Raw genomic sequence first — 17,650 nt, forward strand, 5'->3', positions numbered from 1 at the left:
ATACCTTGTCTTAGTTGTATTGATATTTTAGTTAGACAAGACCCGACAAAGTATTTATAGACTCACGTCACAAAGGTCCAAACTAACAAAATAGACCAATGGGTAAAATCATTTGGGTAATAAATGACTTGCACTTGCACGTGCCAAATATGCAGGTCTTGGTTCCATGAGCCATAGGAATACATAACTGTCTGTCTGAGGATCCATTTGATTCGTAGTTGGAATAAGATTTGAAATTGAAATGGTCTATTTTTATAGCTTGTTTGGTTTAGATGGGAACTTGAATCAGTTAGAATGAGATCTTATTTTCAACGGAGGGAGAGAGAATGGCCATTCATTAAAATGGGAGAATGCCATTCCACCAAGAATGTGAATGAGATTCTGATCCTGCCCAACCAAACAGTTGGGGCCATTCTGATTCCAATTCCAAACCCCTATTCTTGTAAAGCAAATGGGACATGAATTCGTTCCTAGGAAATGGGATAGGGTTCTGATGAATTCATACAAGGGGATCTTATCTCTTTATATTGACAATGGAATGTTTATCCTGTTTAATTCTGAGGAAGGTACATAAAATTGAGACAATTAAAGTTCATAGAAAAACCCTACTATTTCTTTTGTTTGATAAAATGAATACAGAAGAAATAACTTATTTTGTGGTTTTGTTGAAGGAATTTAAAAGAATTTCAATGTTCAATATTAAAAAAATTAGGAATTTGGTTTACTAAGAATACCCTCACAAAAAGAGCTAAAATGATTCAAAGGCAGATGAAAATGTCTTCTTTACCAAAAGATTGTAAATGTTGGCAGTTCACCTACTTTGGAAGAAACAAAAATCGGCTTCACTAAGTTTTATTTCAGACAAAATGAGAGGTAAATTGGCTAAATTGAAAGCTGCTTCTTTGTCTTTTGCAATATAAGAAAAAGCTCTTAATTCATTCTATGCATTGTATGTGTAATTCAATTTCTAAATAGGGTTATGAAAGGAGATGGAAAGAATCCAATTGGTGGAATTGTGTGATGGAAAACAGAAAACAAAAGCTAAATGGACCAATTGGGATAATCTTTGTGTTCCTAAGAAGGAGGGGGTTCGGGATATAAGAGAGCTGAGATTTTAATATTTAAATTAGCTTGGAGATATCTGTCTGGAAATAATTCTTGGCGGGTCAAGTTGTTGCAAAGTGGGTATTTGACTAATAAGGAAAAATTCGAAGAAAGATAAATGCCTCTTCGACCTGAAAAACTATAGTCAATGTGTGGATTAATTGTTGCAAAGTGGGTCAAATTGTGCAAGTTCATTCTGGTTCCAATCTCAATGTGTGGATTAATTGTTCCTTGGATTTTGGAGAATAACTATTTTAGGCCTCCTGAGTCTTATTGGTCCCTTTACCTAAAATGACAAGAATCTTTTGGTGAAAGATCTGATTCATCAAGGAATTAGTGGGGATTTGAAATCAAAGTGAAACTGATGTAAGTGTTCTTGAAAGGGGATGTGGATGCAATCTTAAATAAGGATGTATGTATTTAGATATAGTAGTCATGTCAAATCATTTGGGTGGATGCTGCTAGTGGTATGTTCTCTGTAAAACAATTTGTTTTGAATGAGTGGAGATCTACTGACCATACTATTTTAAAATTAATAAGGTCTGGAAATTGAAAATCCCTCCTACGTTTCAAATGTTTGTATGGAGATTGTGTAGGAATTCTGTAAGTCTTACTTGTTTAATAGAGGTGTTAATGTGGATGTTTTGTGTTCTCTTTGTTATAAACAATTCATCACTTTTTTTTTTACCTTTTTTAAGCTTCTGTTATAGGACAGTTTTTACTTTCTGGCCCGTGGTCTTTTCATATTCTGGACAGTTGTAATATTCCATTTTTGCAGTTTTTGTTGTTTCTTTTACATTCAGGTTTAAGTTTGTGTGATTTAACTGATCACACAAACTTATGAGAAATATATGTTGCTACATCATATGTGAATGTCATTTCACATTTGCATTGATAAACTCAAAACATTTTCTATACATATCAAATAAAAAAACCTCTCCCTCACAAATTTATATTGATTAACTCATAATGCAATACCACCCTACCAAATACCTTCATTGTGTCCCAATTATTAAGTAGGGGTGTCAATTGTACTGCATTTGGTCCAATCCAATATGAGTCCATTATAAATGGACCAGGTCCAATCTAATCCAATGAATGTTTTGGATCATTTGGACCAGTTCAATTTAATTTTTGGACCGTCCAATCTGTTTAAATTCATTTTGATTTTGATTTAGATTGGTTTCAACACAAACCTGGTCTATTGACACATATATTCTTTGCTTATATCAATGGACCAAATATTTGCTTAATCCAACCCAATCTAATATAAATTTAATACGGATGGACCAGGTCCAATCCAATCTAATAAATATTTTAGACTGGATTGGTCCAATCCAATATGTCTTGTTGGTCCGTCCAATCTGTCAAAATTGATTTTAGATTGGATGGTGTCCAATCCAAAACTGGTCCATTGACACCCTTATTATTAACTATTGCTTTTTATTTTGTGTGGAAAGCTAGAAATGATGTTATCTCTCTTAATGTGAATAGATCAAGAATTGGACTTATAATCCTACCCCAAACATATTCAACAAATAAAGGTTATTTGGCGTTCTCTAGTTGTTGACGTGGTGTGCTGAGATTTTTTCCTATTGTTTATTTAACAAATAAAGGTTATTTGGCGTTCTCTCCCGATATCTGCTTCTTCAGCATTTTGTCTGCTACTTAATGATGATTTTTTCCTATTGTTTATCTTGGATTTTAATCTCATAAGAGAATCCAATGGGTTTGATTGGTCAATTACACGAGAAATTGCACCTGCACACTTGGTTGAAAAATCAGTTTTTCTCTTACAAAAACGTAGTTTTGAACTTGTCCCACATTGGAAAATTATAAGTTTTGTTTTCGGTTTTTCAATAGGAGCTGATTTATACTCCTTAGAATTAGTAGAGGAGAGTATGGGGATTCGATACCGTGCAACGCGCGCGCATGTGTGTGGCGCAATGAGGCACTTTAGAGGCGTACTTTGCTCGCACCCGCGTGGCTCGCGATGGACGGCTCTAGTTTTGGTGCATTGATGACCGTTGATGAGATCAATGGTCACGATTCGATCGGGTGTGATCAAGAGGTACAATTCAAAATTAACAGTCACCAACTGTTAACTACTTTTTAAACAGTCACAATGTTTGAAATTGTGACTGTTCAATATGCCTTCTCTAAACCAGCACCTATCTTTTCTTCATACCTCTTCACAAATTATTTAAGGAGCATGAATCAGACTCTAAAACACACAATTTCGAAATTCACTCACTCTCTCTCTCTCTCTCAGTTCGGTCTGTTACAGTCTCACAGAATGTTTCTTTGGAGACTCTTCAACTTTGCTAGTTGCAGATTCTTGCCCAAGGCTCTGTTGTATCCTGGAATGAATTTGCTTGTAACCCAACAACAAATTCAGTAAAACTGAGTGGGGGCAAATAACGTTCTAAAGACAGTATCTTCAAACGCGCCTCAGAGCTTCTCCTCCAAAGTTACAGTGACCCCATCTTCCCCAACAGTTTACTAGTCACTTATTATTGTTTGCTACTTCATGGTTGTATCAAGATCATTTATTTGAATGGAAATTGCCTTATTAGACTAAACTTTTTTAATGGGTAAGGATTTGCCTTTGGTTCGGAGGAATATATTTTTTGTTGGATTTTAATCTCATTAGAGATTAAATTCAATGGGTTTGATTGGTCAATTATATGAGAAATTATACTTGCACACTTGTTTTGGAAAATAGCTTTTTTTCTTACTAAAATCAGTTTTGAACTTGTCCCACATTGGAAATTTACAAGTTTTGATTTAGATTTTTTAATAGGACTTGATTTACACTCCATAGAAATAGAAGAAGAGAGTATGGAGGATTAGTACTTTACAACATGCGTGCACGCGTATGTGCGGCGCAATGAGGTGCTTTAGAGGCGCAATTTGCTCGCAAAGGGCGGATTTGGCTTTTTTGGTGCAATGCTGGCCATTGAAACATCAACGGCCATGATTCATTCGGGTGTGATGAAGATGCACAATTCAAAGTTAACAGTCATTAACTATTAACTACCTTTTAAACAGTCACAATTTCAAACATTGTAACTATTCTGAGTGCATTTCTCTGAATCAACACCTTCATTTTCTTCATAACTCTTCAGAAACTATTTAAGGAGCATGAATAAAGTTTTTCAAACAACATTTTCCAAAATCACTCATTCACTTTCTTTCAATCCGGTCTGCTAAAGTATCATAGAAGGCTTCTTCGAAGACTCTTCAACTTTGCTGGTTGAAGATTCTTGTCCAATGCTCTGTTGTATCCTGAGACCGGATTTACCTGTAATCCAATAGCAACCTCAATAAAACTAAATGGGGACAAATAACGTTCTAAAAATTGTATCTTCAAACGTACTTTAAAGCTTTTTCTCCAAATTCCAATGATTCCATTTCCCAACATTTTTCAGTCGGTGGAGACATGGATAATAATCGTTGAGGCCCTTTTTTTTTTCTATTCTCGGATGAAAGGTATAATTAGAATCTTATAAGTCAGACTTTATCGTTAGCGTAAAAATAGAAAATATCATGGTCATGGCCTTGTTCAAATTCTAAAAGTTTCTGTAAAGCATAGCATACTCCACGTGACCCGATGGAAAGGTCATTAGCTAATTAATGACAGATGAAAGCCACTTACCCTTGCCCTCTTCAATCGAACTGTATAATGTAATTCTCATATGTATCAGAGCTTTACTGACAATATATAGTCAAAACGTCGGCCACAAGTAATAAGTAATAAGTCAACTGATGAGGGGTAATTTAGTCCATTAATCATTTCGTGACACGTGGCCTTGGAGTGACATTTTGTTATTGAAGATTGGCCGAGATGTAGGAGTGAACGGCAACCTGCAAGGACAACCCACTGACTTGGACCAACAATACGCTATCAACCCGAGATCTCCGGATTGCATATATCTCGACTGTTAGACCGACCTACTGCATTGCACGCTCCAAAGTTAATCAAGCAGTTTGTAACCAAGCGGAAACGACTCTGCAAAATGGTTAGACCGGTTATAAGCGGGTTCTGACAATTGAAATCTATATAAAGCACTTGTTTTTACCTGAGAATGTACGCACGATAATACACTCTCAAGCTCTCTCATTCTCTCAAGAATTCTCTAAACACTTACTGACTTAAACATTGGAGTACCCTCCCCAAGTAAAGACAACCCAAGTACTCTAATATTCTCTCTTTCAAAAACACATGAGCTCGGCCACTTTTAATTCAGTCCGGCACATTTCGGCCCTGACAAAAAACCTTCCAAAATCCGAATCCGAATCACCTGACACGAGGGAACAGCCAAATCACGCAACATCATCAACCAACAACCTCTCTCTTCATATCGTATTAGAGCTCTATTAACAAACGTCTCAGATCCTGAAAACGTCGGCCACAACTAATAACTCAATCAACAACCTCTCATATGGTATTAGAGCTCTATTCTCAGTGTTTTTTAATTGATTTCGATAGTGCCCGATGGAAAACGCAAACGCTTTTATTTTTTGGATATGTGGAGGGAAGGCAGTGTTTCCTGTCCATCTGCTGAAAATATTGGAACTGCTCAAACAAGATCCCGCAGATCTTCAGCTGGGTTACTCGATCCCTCGCTTCGCTAACTTAGGTTGTTGGGTTGTAAAACCAGAGTTATATAGCAGCAAAAAAATCTGGGATACTTTGGAAAGCTTGTATCCTCGATCGTCGAGGCACTGCTAGTGCCGCCGTCCAACTTAAAAATGAAACTTACCAATATACTTAATAGTATTCGCAAGAATGGTTCTTATTAGCCACCCCAAACAACCTAACCTCCACTCTAGATCGATCGATCGATCGAGATGCCACTCTAACCACTCTTATTGCCATTCCCATCACTATTTCCTATCCACTTGCATGCTATATTGTAATTTTCCATATGTAATTATCCTCTCCTAGTCTCCTTGCAAGAGTCTATAAATACACCATGCAGTAACTGTACGAGCTATCGATACATCATATATACATGGTATATAGCAAGAGCCTGGGCAGATCTGCGTCTTTTTTTTTTTCCCCCTCGACTTTTGCCACTATGTCGTCCAACTCCGGCATCTCTCCTATGATCGCTGCTTCTGCAAGCCCTGCGGCATCCATTCCCATTTGCACTCAACCTGTCTCAGCGGATTATAATGGTCAAACTTGGGCCTGGGTTTCAGGCCTGGATCTATTATTTCAAGCCCGGCCCAGCTTGCAATATTTAAATACACATATTTTATGTATAATATATATTATTTTATATTATATATGTATAAAATAAATTTACATGTTATTCGTCATTTAATATATATATAAAAAAGACAGGTCCAGAATCAGGTCCGTGTAAATTTTGACCTAGACTAAGGCCTTTATCATAAATGTAAAGTTTGGCCCGGCCCAATCCATGATCACCCCTAATTTATACATATTACACGCATATAAGACTTGCACCCAAGATAGAAATATCACATACATGCAACTAAAAAGCTTAAGCTACTGATTTATGGGCCGCTTCTTTATATAAATCCCTTATTCCTCCCATTCCTTTCCAATGTGAGATTCTCTTTAATTATTCATACGTAAATCCCAAACAGTTTGTCCATCTTCCAATGGGGCGGTGTGTGGCAACTAACTTGCTGCTTGAACCCACACATTGTATGTTAACTCGTACTCAACATAGTAAAGTTATTTACTAGCCTAATCCGAAATATGCTATGCTAACTAGTTCCGCCCAAAATTTGGCTTTTTCATGAAGTCAGATTGGCAAGCTTAATTCGACACATAGCTGCTATCTCATGCTTTGAAGTTTGAATAATTAAACGTGACAAACGCCTAATGAAGCTAATGGTAGTCAACTAAAGCTTAGCTTCACCAAAATTTGGTTTTGCAGTGAAACGGACATAGACAAGTAGTTTTGTTTTGTTTCAGTTTTATAGTTTAACTAGACCTGACAAAAAGTTGACCCAATTCACGAACCCGACCCGACCCAACCCAAAAAAATTGGGTTGGGTTGGGTTGGGTCATGGGTCAACTTGTTGATTTGATTGTCAAGTCTAATTAGGATTATTTATTTATTAGAAGTTTCCACTCTATAAGTTTTTTCTATCTAGTCTTTACTTTTTATCGTTTACTCTTTAAATTGTTAAATGTTCAGGTTTTTTATTTTATATTTATAATTTTAAGGTTAATTGTTTTAATTTTGACATTTTTTTATGTAATTTTTCTTTATTTTTTTAATTTAAATTATTTTTTGGAATGACCCGAATTAACCCATGGGTCAACCTTAACCCGAACATTTAGGGTTAGGGTCTAGCATTTGACAACCCGACCCGAAATTCAACCCGAATTACATTGACCCAACCCGATCCCGACCCACCAACCCAATTGCCAGGTCTGAGTTTAGCACAAGCATACATGTTTGAACTTTGTTGATGAATGCTTATGTGTATACTATGTGAGATATAACTTCATCTTCTTCGTCGTCAGCCTTGGCGTCATTAATCTCCCAATCCCATCCATCTGGTTCACTTCTAATTAAGATCATGCATGGTTTAGTTAGCTATCTCTTACAAATTATCAAACACAATCAAGTCATACATGACGGCTGGCATAGAACCAACAGGCTCTACAACTAATATGACCTTACATCATCCTATGTACAAACCAACTTAATTATTAAGTATAGTTACAAACCAACTTAAGTGTGGTGGTTAGGCTATGTAGGAGTGGTCTCCTTAAAAGACAAAGGAAGACTAGAGGCAAGAGGTAGTTTGGAGGCTAGGGCAAATGTGGATGATAAGATGATAGGATCGAATGATGATTCTATTATGAGATGGATCCTCATTTATAGGGAGAGATCCCGAGGTCCCAAAAGAAAAGAGCCAAAAGTGTTTGATTCCCACTAAAAAAGGGAATATTGGATTCGCTGTCGTTTATTAAGGAGCACTGCTAGGGTTTCGCCATGTGTCTTAAGAGATCTCTCAAGGACGAACATTTCTTTTGTCCGATGATTCTCATAATCTGCATGTGCTACTTCTTTTCATGACCCATTTAATCGACGTAGCACGAGTGACGTCACCATTTAGTGGGCACGCCTTTGCTAGGTCTGTGGGATGCCCTCTCACGTGTGTAATTCAAAGATGCACGTGTAACTAATATTTGTTCCTGGTCTACAGTGACTTCTACTTTTGTCGCGGCTTTGCAATGACTTCAAACTCATCGCAGCTTTGTTCATGTATAAAGCTCATCGCAAACCAGTGCATGTCTAAGGTTTATCGCAGGTTTGTGTGTCTCTAAATCTCATTGCTAATTTGTAGTAATCAAAGTTCATTGCGAATTTACATTAGCCAGGTTTCATCGTGAACCGATTTAAGTATGGGTTTGTTGTAATCATTAGGGCTGAGCATAATTCAGTTAAAACCGAATAGCCGAACCAAAAATTTTGGTTTGGGTTTTTTCGGTTCGTTTTTTCCAGTTTTTGGTTAAATCGGTTCGATTATTTCGGTTTATTATTATTTTGGCTTTCAGTTTCGGTTAACCGAATTAACCGAACTTTTTATTATTATATATAATATATAATATACAATATGTAATATATAATATGTAATATGTAATATATAATATATTATATATTTATATATTAATATATAATATACCAAAATTCCATTTCATAATATATTTATAATATATAATATATTTATAATATATAATATATATTATAATATATAATAAAGTATATATTATTAAAATTCAATTTTAACTGAAATAACCAAAAATTGAACCGAAAATTTTGGTTTTGGTTATTTCGGTTTTTATTTTTTTAGTTCAATTTTTAAAATTTTGATTTATTCGGTTCGATTTTTAACCGAATAAACCGAATGTTCACCCCTAGCAATCATGCGATGAGTTATAAACTCATTGCAAATGTCCGATGAATTACAAGTCCATCACAAGTAACTGATGAGTTATGAACTCATCACAAGCGTCCATGTGATATCAATTTGGTATCCTCTGTACTCTGATGGTCTGAGTGATCACTATGTACCTACATTAGCCCCCCTGCTTATTAGTAAGTGGAATCTTACTGATAAGCATCTTGCCTAGTCAACAACCAATCATACATTTAGCTTATTGGTAACTTCGGATGGGAATTGTGTGGCGTTTTAGGTTGAATTTTCATCCATTATATGATTCAGCCCCCTTGTCTTTTGACAATTTACTTTCTCTTTGTAAGCAGTTTTGGTTTGGTTTGTTAGCGAAGTTATCAGCCCCCCCCCCCCCCCCTCGCCTAATGGCAAGAAGTAAATTGTCGAAAGACAAGCAATAAACAGTAAAGTATAGGGGTCCACCCCCCTGTGTTTGCCCAAGTGATGCCTATTGCGAATACACAGTGTGAGTTGGGAGCATTTTGCTTGGTGGTTTTTCACATTCAGTTATGGTTAGGGGATTGAGAAAGCTATTATGCACCGATGACGTGGTTTTCGTTATTAAGATTTTTCATAACCGTCATCTCCTCATAAAAGCTTTGTGTTCGCGCATGTGGCTCAGATAAGAGATGTAACATTGAAAGTGGTGGTTGTTGACGTGGCTTTACTTTGAAATTAATGCGTTGTTTTGTTCCGCCCTTCTGGGGGTACAGCTGTAAATTTATATACCCTCCTTTTCCATTAGGTGTCGGCTGAAAGACTATGATCATATTGGTTCGTCTTCCCCAATGTCATTTAGCTTTCCAAACACGTATAAGGGTTCTATAAGAGGGTGGTACACATTCTACCGCTCCCCTTATATTCTCTGTTATTCTCGGTCATTTCGCTTTCTCTCCTTCTATCTTCAACAACCTTTCTCAGTCAGTTTCCTTCCTTGTTCTATTCCTTGTTCATTTGTTTTCTGACCATGGCTCCTTGCTAGAAGAACATTGAGTGCCCATTCGTGGATCTCATTAGAGTCATTGATACAACGAAAATGCTAGTTGAGCGAGAGGTGGCCGATTGTGGTAAGGGATTTTGGCCTCTTATGCCAGTGTCTAGGGGAGAGGAAGGGGGTTTTGATACCATTGAGGGCAGGGAGTTAGTGTGTTTGTATGGGCATGTAGGGCATTTGGTATCGTATAAATGTCAGGAGCCAAGGTCCGATACTTCAAAGTCCTGGGTTAGCTATTCGGGTTGGGCATGCTACGTCCTAGAAAATCCTATGTACTGCTGTCTATTGCAGGACGTCGAGCACCTGCGCTTTGTGGATTGTTTCATCGATCTTCTCAGCAAAGAGGGGGTAAAATATGTCAAACCCCTTTTGGAGCATTGGTGTTGCCGCACCCACACATTTGTGGGGGCATTCTGTGAATTTGCTATCACCGCGAAGCCTTCGCGTGGAGCATGCGGCTTTGTGGAACCGGTGATAGCATCACGGAACTAGCCACGACATCCTGGAACTGGCTAGGGTATGTGTGAGTGCACCTAGGGTTGCTAGGGCCTTTGCATGGAGCATGCGGTATCGCGGAACAGGACACAACATTGTGGAATCGGGCGTGACATCCTAGAATCGGCCAGGGTATGTGTGAGTGCACCTGGGGTTGCCAAGGCCTTCGCATGGAGCATGCAGCATCATGGAACCGGCCAGGGTAAGTGTAATTGTGTTTCGGGTTGCCAGGGCCTTCGCATGGAGAATGCGACATCGTGGAACTGGCCACCGTATCGTAGAACCGGCCGCAGCATCTTGGAACCGGCCAGGGTATGTATGTATTTATGAATATATATGCATGTGATAAGCGCATTCGATATTCATCGCAAGTTGGAGTCAATAATGTGTTCATTCGAAAAATTATATTTTCATTGCACAATTCAAAATACATAATGACGTATCATATTTTTATCTCATAATTATAGCATATAATATGTTCAACGTAGAATATGCCCTAATGTATCATAAGATCATTGCAAAATATGAAGTCAGTAATATGCATTCGAAATCCATTGCATTTTATTTCATACTGGGTATGCATACAAAGAAATCAAAATACACTGTTCTGAATATAATACACCTCTCATATACATATGACAACTGCTCTTTTCAAAAATATAAAACATGTTTATAAGTATACACGACATATCTTTTATAATGCTAGTCATAGTATGGTTTCAACCAGTGGCCATTCACAGTCCCATTCTCCTCTCCTATGTCCGCATTTTTTTAGTACATAGTATCTCGATGGGTGGACTTCTTGGATTACGTATGGTCCAACCCAATTAGGTGCAAACTTTCCGGTAGATTTTCCCTGTCTAACATGGAGTGTTGTTTTGAGGACTTTGTCACCTTCTTTAAAATTTCTAGGCTTTACAAATTTATTAAAGTTAGAAGCCATGGTCTGTTTGTACTTGATTTGTTTCTGCAACGACTTCTCCCTTTCTTCATCGATGAACTCTAGCCTATCACTGAGCATCTGATTCATATCCTTCGTTTGGAACCATTTTCCCATCACAAAGGCTACGCGGGCAAAGACCATATGTATCTCTACTAGTAGCATTGCTTCCTGCCCATACACCAGAGAATAAGGTGTTGCCTATGTATTTTTTCTAATAGTCGTGCGATATGCTCAAAGAGTCTCAGACAACTTTTCTGACCAGTCCTTTTGGTTATCTGCCACCATCTTGCTTAGCATTCTCAATAATATTTTGTTTGTGGCCTTTGCCTATCCGTTTCCTTATGGATAATAGATCGTAGATGTGCCCAATCTCGCCCCGTGCTGTCCCAACAAGTCTTGGACTTCCTAATTCTTTGTGGATAAGCCATTATTTGTCAAAATCCTCGTTGGGACCCCAAATCGATGGACTATGTATTGCCTAAAAAGTTTGCGATGTTTTCTACGCAAATTCTTTATAAGGGTATGGCCTCTGTCCACTTTGTGAAATAGTATGTGGCCACTATGATGAAACAGTACCCCGGGAAGGTGGATGCATCTTGCCTATTAGATCTACCCCTAAGTATGGAAAGGCTATGGTTTAATGATGGAGTGAAGGTCATTGGCAGGTCGGTGTATCTTCTCAGCATGCACTTGGCACTTGTGACACCTGTGCACACTCTTTTGGGTATCCTCTACCATGATAGGCCAGTAGAATCCTAAGTGCAAAATGTGGTTGTGTAAGGCCATTTGTCCTTGGTGTGGGGCTGGTTTAGAGCTATGGGTTGCATCCAAAACTTCTTCTACCTCCTCGCCAACTAAGCGTCGCAGAGGTTTTTTAGTATGGGATTTCCTGTAGAGCGCTTCGTCGTGAAGGTAAAATCTTTTTGCCTTTGCTAGAAGTTTTCTTTTTTAGAACTGGGTCAACTGGTATGGTCTTGTTTTCTATGTTGTCTATGTACATGCCTCTCCAGTCTTCTTTGCCCACCGCGAGGCACTCATTTCTGTCTACCTCTGGGATACATTTTTCGCATCCGTTCTGTATCTTGGTTGCATCTGACTTCATCGCGGGCCATTAATACCCCAACCTCTATAGTCTCCTATACAATGTGCCCATTACATCACCACAATAAGCTTTGTGAGTCTCATCTAGGACCACTTCCGATTCCTTATGGTCCTAAGCACCTCATCCTAACCCCATCTGCCAGCCTATGGTACAACACTTCGTTCACTAGTTGAAACCTTAAAACAATCTTGCTGTCTTGCATCGCCATCGTCGGGTTGTTCAGCTATTGTATTACACCATGTCTCCAGTCATCTGCTATAATTTCATCCTTATTCTCTACCCAATGTCCCAACCTCTCAGTTGAGGGTTCTCAATGTACCTAGATAGTAATGTTGATTGGGTTCTCACTGGGTTGGATTTTTTACCCCAAGGTGGCTAGCGCATCATCATATCTGTTCTTGGCTCTATTCTGGGGCTTGTAAGTTACCTCTAAGTCTCTTGTTGGCCTCTGGACCAAGGTCCTATATGACAAGATTGTTAATTCTTTGACTGTAGTGTTGTTGTCCATCTGCCCGATCACTAATTTTGAATCTCCCACCACTTTGACTTTCTTAGACACAGAGTCTCTTGCTACGGCTAGTCCTAGTACCAGAGCTTCATATTCTACTATATTGTGGGAGCAACAAAATTGTAGATTGAATGAGTTAGTCGAGGTATTGACAGTGGGTGAAGTCGGTGTGACTCCGGCCTGGTTGAGGTGCTAGTACTACTCCCATCAAAGGCTAATGTCCACTCTCCGTCTTTGACCACTACGATCGTAGAAAGTTCTCGAGGTACTTCTAAGAAAATAGGGAAACTGTCATTGGTAGGGAAAGCAGCCAAAAGGTCCACTACTGCTTGACACTTGATAGCTCGGGGTTGGGTATATTCAATTGTGTACTCACTGAGCTGCATCGTCCACTTGACCAACCTCCTAGAAAAATGAGGTCTATCTATGAAGAATCTGATAGGGTCACTCCGTGTGATCAACTTCACCTTCTGGCCTATGATGTAATGCCTAAACTTCTGCGTAGCGAATACTAGTGCTAGACACCACTGCTCCATATGGGAATAATTTCTCTTAGCTGGTTTCAAAGTCCCGTTGACATAATAAATCGGGCATTCAACACCTTCATCACTATCATGTGCCAACAAACATCCTACGGCAACAAAGTTTGATGCGATGTACACCTTAAACTCTTGGCTGCTTTTGGGTGGTGACATGGTTGGGGTTTTGGCTAAGGTTTCTTTCAGTTGGTCAAAGGCGTCCTAATGCTCTATTGTCCACTTAAACTCCACAAACTTCTTGGTCAGCTTTAGCAGCGGCATCACCGCGTGCACAAGGCCAGGGATAAACCTTATGAGATATGACACTTTTCCCAGAAAAGTTTTCAATTGGGACTCATTGTTTGAAGGCGGTAAGTCTAGGACTGCCTTCACCTTGTCTTCGTTTGGGTGGATCCCTGTTTGATCTACTCTGTAGCCCAAAAACATTCCGGACTGTACTCCAAATGCACAATTTAAAGGGTTAAGTCTTAGATTGAAGGTTCTACACCGGTCGAACACTTTTCTCAGTACCTTAGAGTGATCTTCCTTCCTCTTTGCCTTGACTACTATGTCATCCACATAGTACTCAATCTCCTTATGCATCATGTCGTGGAAGACACTTGTCATTGCTCTCTGGTATGTGGCTCTTGCATTCTTCAGGCCAAAAGGCATCATCTTATGGTAAACGTTCCCAATCGGTGTCCTAAAAGCCATATGGGAGTGTCTATAGGGTCCATAAAGATCTGGTTGTATCTGCTGTAGGCATCTAAGAAGGAGAATAGTCGATTCCCTATCGTCGAGTCTATCAGAATATCCATGGGGCAAGCCCTGTTCAAGTCTCTAAAGTCGACGCAACACCTATGTCAGGGGTGAAAGGAGTTAGTTCACAGTATTGTTTTAAGAACCTAACTAGGTAACTGAAGTGTAGATACTAACCTAAACTGCCCATTTTTCTTTTTGACTAGGACAATATTGGCTAGCCACTGCGGGTGCGCTATAGGTTTGATAAACCCTACTTTTAGAAGTCGTTCAACATCTTCCTTGATTTTCAAGGCTACCTCTAACTTTAAGATTCTCTGAGACTACTTTATTGGTTTAACCTTTGGATCTATGCGCAAGGAGTGTCTAACAAGGGCCAAGTCTAGGCCCGGCATTTGGTCGTATGACCAAGCGAAGATGTCTTGAAACTCTGTGAAAGAAAACACAAATCAGCCTAATCATAAACATATCTTGGTGTCTTGTGATGAAGAAAGGTCTTTACCTTTCAGTAGTTCGATTAACACTTCCTTGTCTTCAAGTCTTGGTTGATATATACAATAGCCTCTTCTCTGTCCCTTATGTGGCCATGTTGATTTCCTCTAATGGTTCTTCCACCGCATCAATAGAATCTCACATGTATTTGGGAGGTGCTTGAACCTCATCGTAGTATTCTATGGTTTTTTTATGTTCCTATTTTCGAAAGTGAATTTTAGTATTTCTAATTTTGTTGTTAATTATGCGCTAGTATTTTAGCATTGTACCTTCGATGCTTGTGGTATTTGTTCAAGTTGTAAGGTGCCCTTTTGCGATGAAATCATCACGATGTCCTTTTGCAAAGGTGGCTCGATGAAATAGTTCTAGTTGAAACATTGTTCACAAACATGATTTCATTAAAAAGAAGCTACATTTGTTCCATTTAGAGTTCATGATCAATATGAGCACAATATACGCAATTTTGAGTACGATCTCAAATATACACATGGTAAATATATTTTTGACAACAAAGACTTTTGACAGTAACAAGCATAAGTCATTTTATTTTGGGAAATATAGTGCAATTACGAGAAGATGGATTATAACTTGCGGTCAAATTTAAAGTCATACCTTAGGGATGGCCTTTTTGGTTGTTGGCGACTCGCTGTCCTCAGATTTTTCCATCATCGTCAGTCACCCGCACGCACCTAGTCCTTTTCTTCCTCTCCGGCACAATTGAGGGTTCACTCGCAAGGCTCAACAATTGTACTCCTTCCACCTTGGCTATCCTTGTCTCTCCTTCGTCGGCTTGCTCGGTATAGTAAATCGCATCATATAGGTGAGCCTCTAACTTGTCAAAGGGAACTCTAGTCATTGGAATTCTTATCGTACGCCCCTTGTTTTTGGCTCTAATGCATTGGTGGTATGTCGATGGGTCTAAGGCTAGGCCATGTATCAGTGGCCGCCCCAGCATGGTGTGGTATGCGGTTCTTCCTAAGATTACTTGGAATTCCTGCAAGATCAAAAACGACCCTATCGCAACTAGCAACTCAATATACCCCTCTATGACAAATGCGTTGTCGTTGAAGTTTGTCACTTCCATAAGTAAACCTTTGACCATCTCCTTCTTAATATTCAGTAGTTTTAATGTGTGGATGAATATCAGGTTTATAGAACTCCCCGGGTCGACCATAGACCTTCTCATCTCAAAGCCACCCCTTCGTTGTAATGTACAAGGGCCAGTTATGGTGGAGGTCAATGGCCAGCATGTCATCTTGTGTGAACTCAACGCTTGTTCTATTGGACCGGTGGGGCTCCAGTGGTCTTCTAAATGTCTCTGCCAACGCCTTGATAGTGAGCCTCCTTGTTGAGGCACTGGCGCCTTTCTTGTTAAAGAATTACTAGAGTTTCAAGCTTTGTTTGAATCTTTGTATTAAGATATCCAAGCGATCTTGACCCGGTGCCCCGACAACATTGATACTTCCTCCTTGAGTGTGAGCCGGGAGGGGGTCTGTCTCTACCTGTGTAGAATTTCTTTTGACAAAATCATCAAGTTTTACCTTTTGTACAAACAATCTTCTTAAAGAAAAACAATCCATTAGGTCATGGTGCGGAGATTGGTGGAAATTGCACCATCTCCCCTTACGCTTCTCCTTTTCCGGGTCAACTCTCAGTGGTGGCGGTGGTAGGTTAATGACTCTGTCTTCTACAAGCTTATTCATGACCATTACTACCTCCTCCTTGGAATAGGGGAAAGGGGGAGAGATAGGTAGGTTATTCCTTCTTCCTTGGGGGTTTTTGCGGTAGTAGGTCCCCTGCCTGGGCCCTCCAATGTTGCTAGGTTTCCTATCAACGGCATAAGCCTCATTTCTTCCATATTGGCCTAGGATTGGTGTAGACTAGGCTGAGGTATTTTAATGATGTGCATTGTCCTCTCTGTACACCTCCACAACTGGCTGAACATCTCGGTTTCCACATTTTCAATGTCTATCCTATAGGCGGGTTGCATCCCCTACATGCATTGTTTGACAAAACCTTTCTCAGTAGCGTGTTCATCGAAGATGGAATGAGTCAACTTTTGGAACCTCAAGACATAGGCCAGAAGGTCCTCCCCTGCATGTTGCTCCGTGTTACGCAGGTCAACCATGGTTAGTCTGCATTCTAGTGTGAACCAATTCGATTGAAATTTCTTGGCCAACTCTGCCCACTAGTTGATGCTACCGACGGTGAGGTTGACAAACCAAGTGTATGTTGGCCCGATCAGAGATTTGGAGAACTCTTTGACCTTCAAGTATCCATTGAGGGCGAAGGACCCCGGGACATCCTCGAACTTGTTTACGTGTTCATAGGGGCTTCCCTTCTGTCCATCATACTGCGGCCATTGTTGGGGAGGCACGTAACCGACAGGGTAGGGCTTGTAAAGAATTCGGTAAGAGTAAGGCTTCTACAGGACGATTGAGGCTTGTGCTTGGTTTCGGCTTTCCACCATCAATCCCTGGACATACTCCTTCAGCTCATCGTGGACGAATGGTGCTTTTGTTGCTAGATCTGCTTGAGGGACGATACGGGATTGCTCGATGGTGGGATTGCTCAGTTTACCTCTATTCTATGTGGTATCGAGACTCGAACTCGTAAAATTTATTTGACAATATCTCGATATCGACCTGCTCAGTCGATTCCATCCCATATTGGTCCCCAACTTCTAGGTTGGTGCACTTTGGTATTGTCATGCTCTTCAGGAATAGGTGAGAGGTTCATCTTGCGAGTGGCCATCCTTCGTGATCAAGGACTAACCATAGAT

This window comes from Nelumbo lutea, chromosome 6 (assembly GCF_056320005.1).
Source record: "Nelumbo lutea isolate HS-2025 chromosome 6, American lotus-T2T, whole genome shotgun sequence".
Taxonomy (NCBI): Eukaryota; Viridiplantae; Streptophyta; class Magnoliopsida; order Proteales; family Nelumbonaceae; genus Nelumbo; species Nelumbo lutea.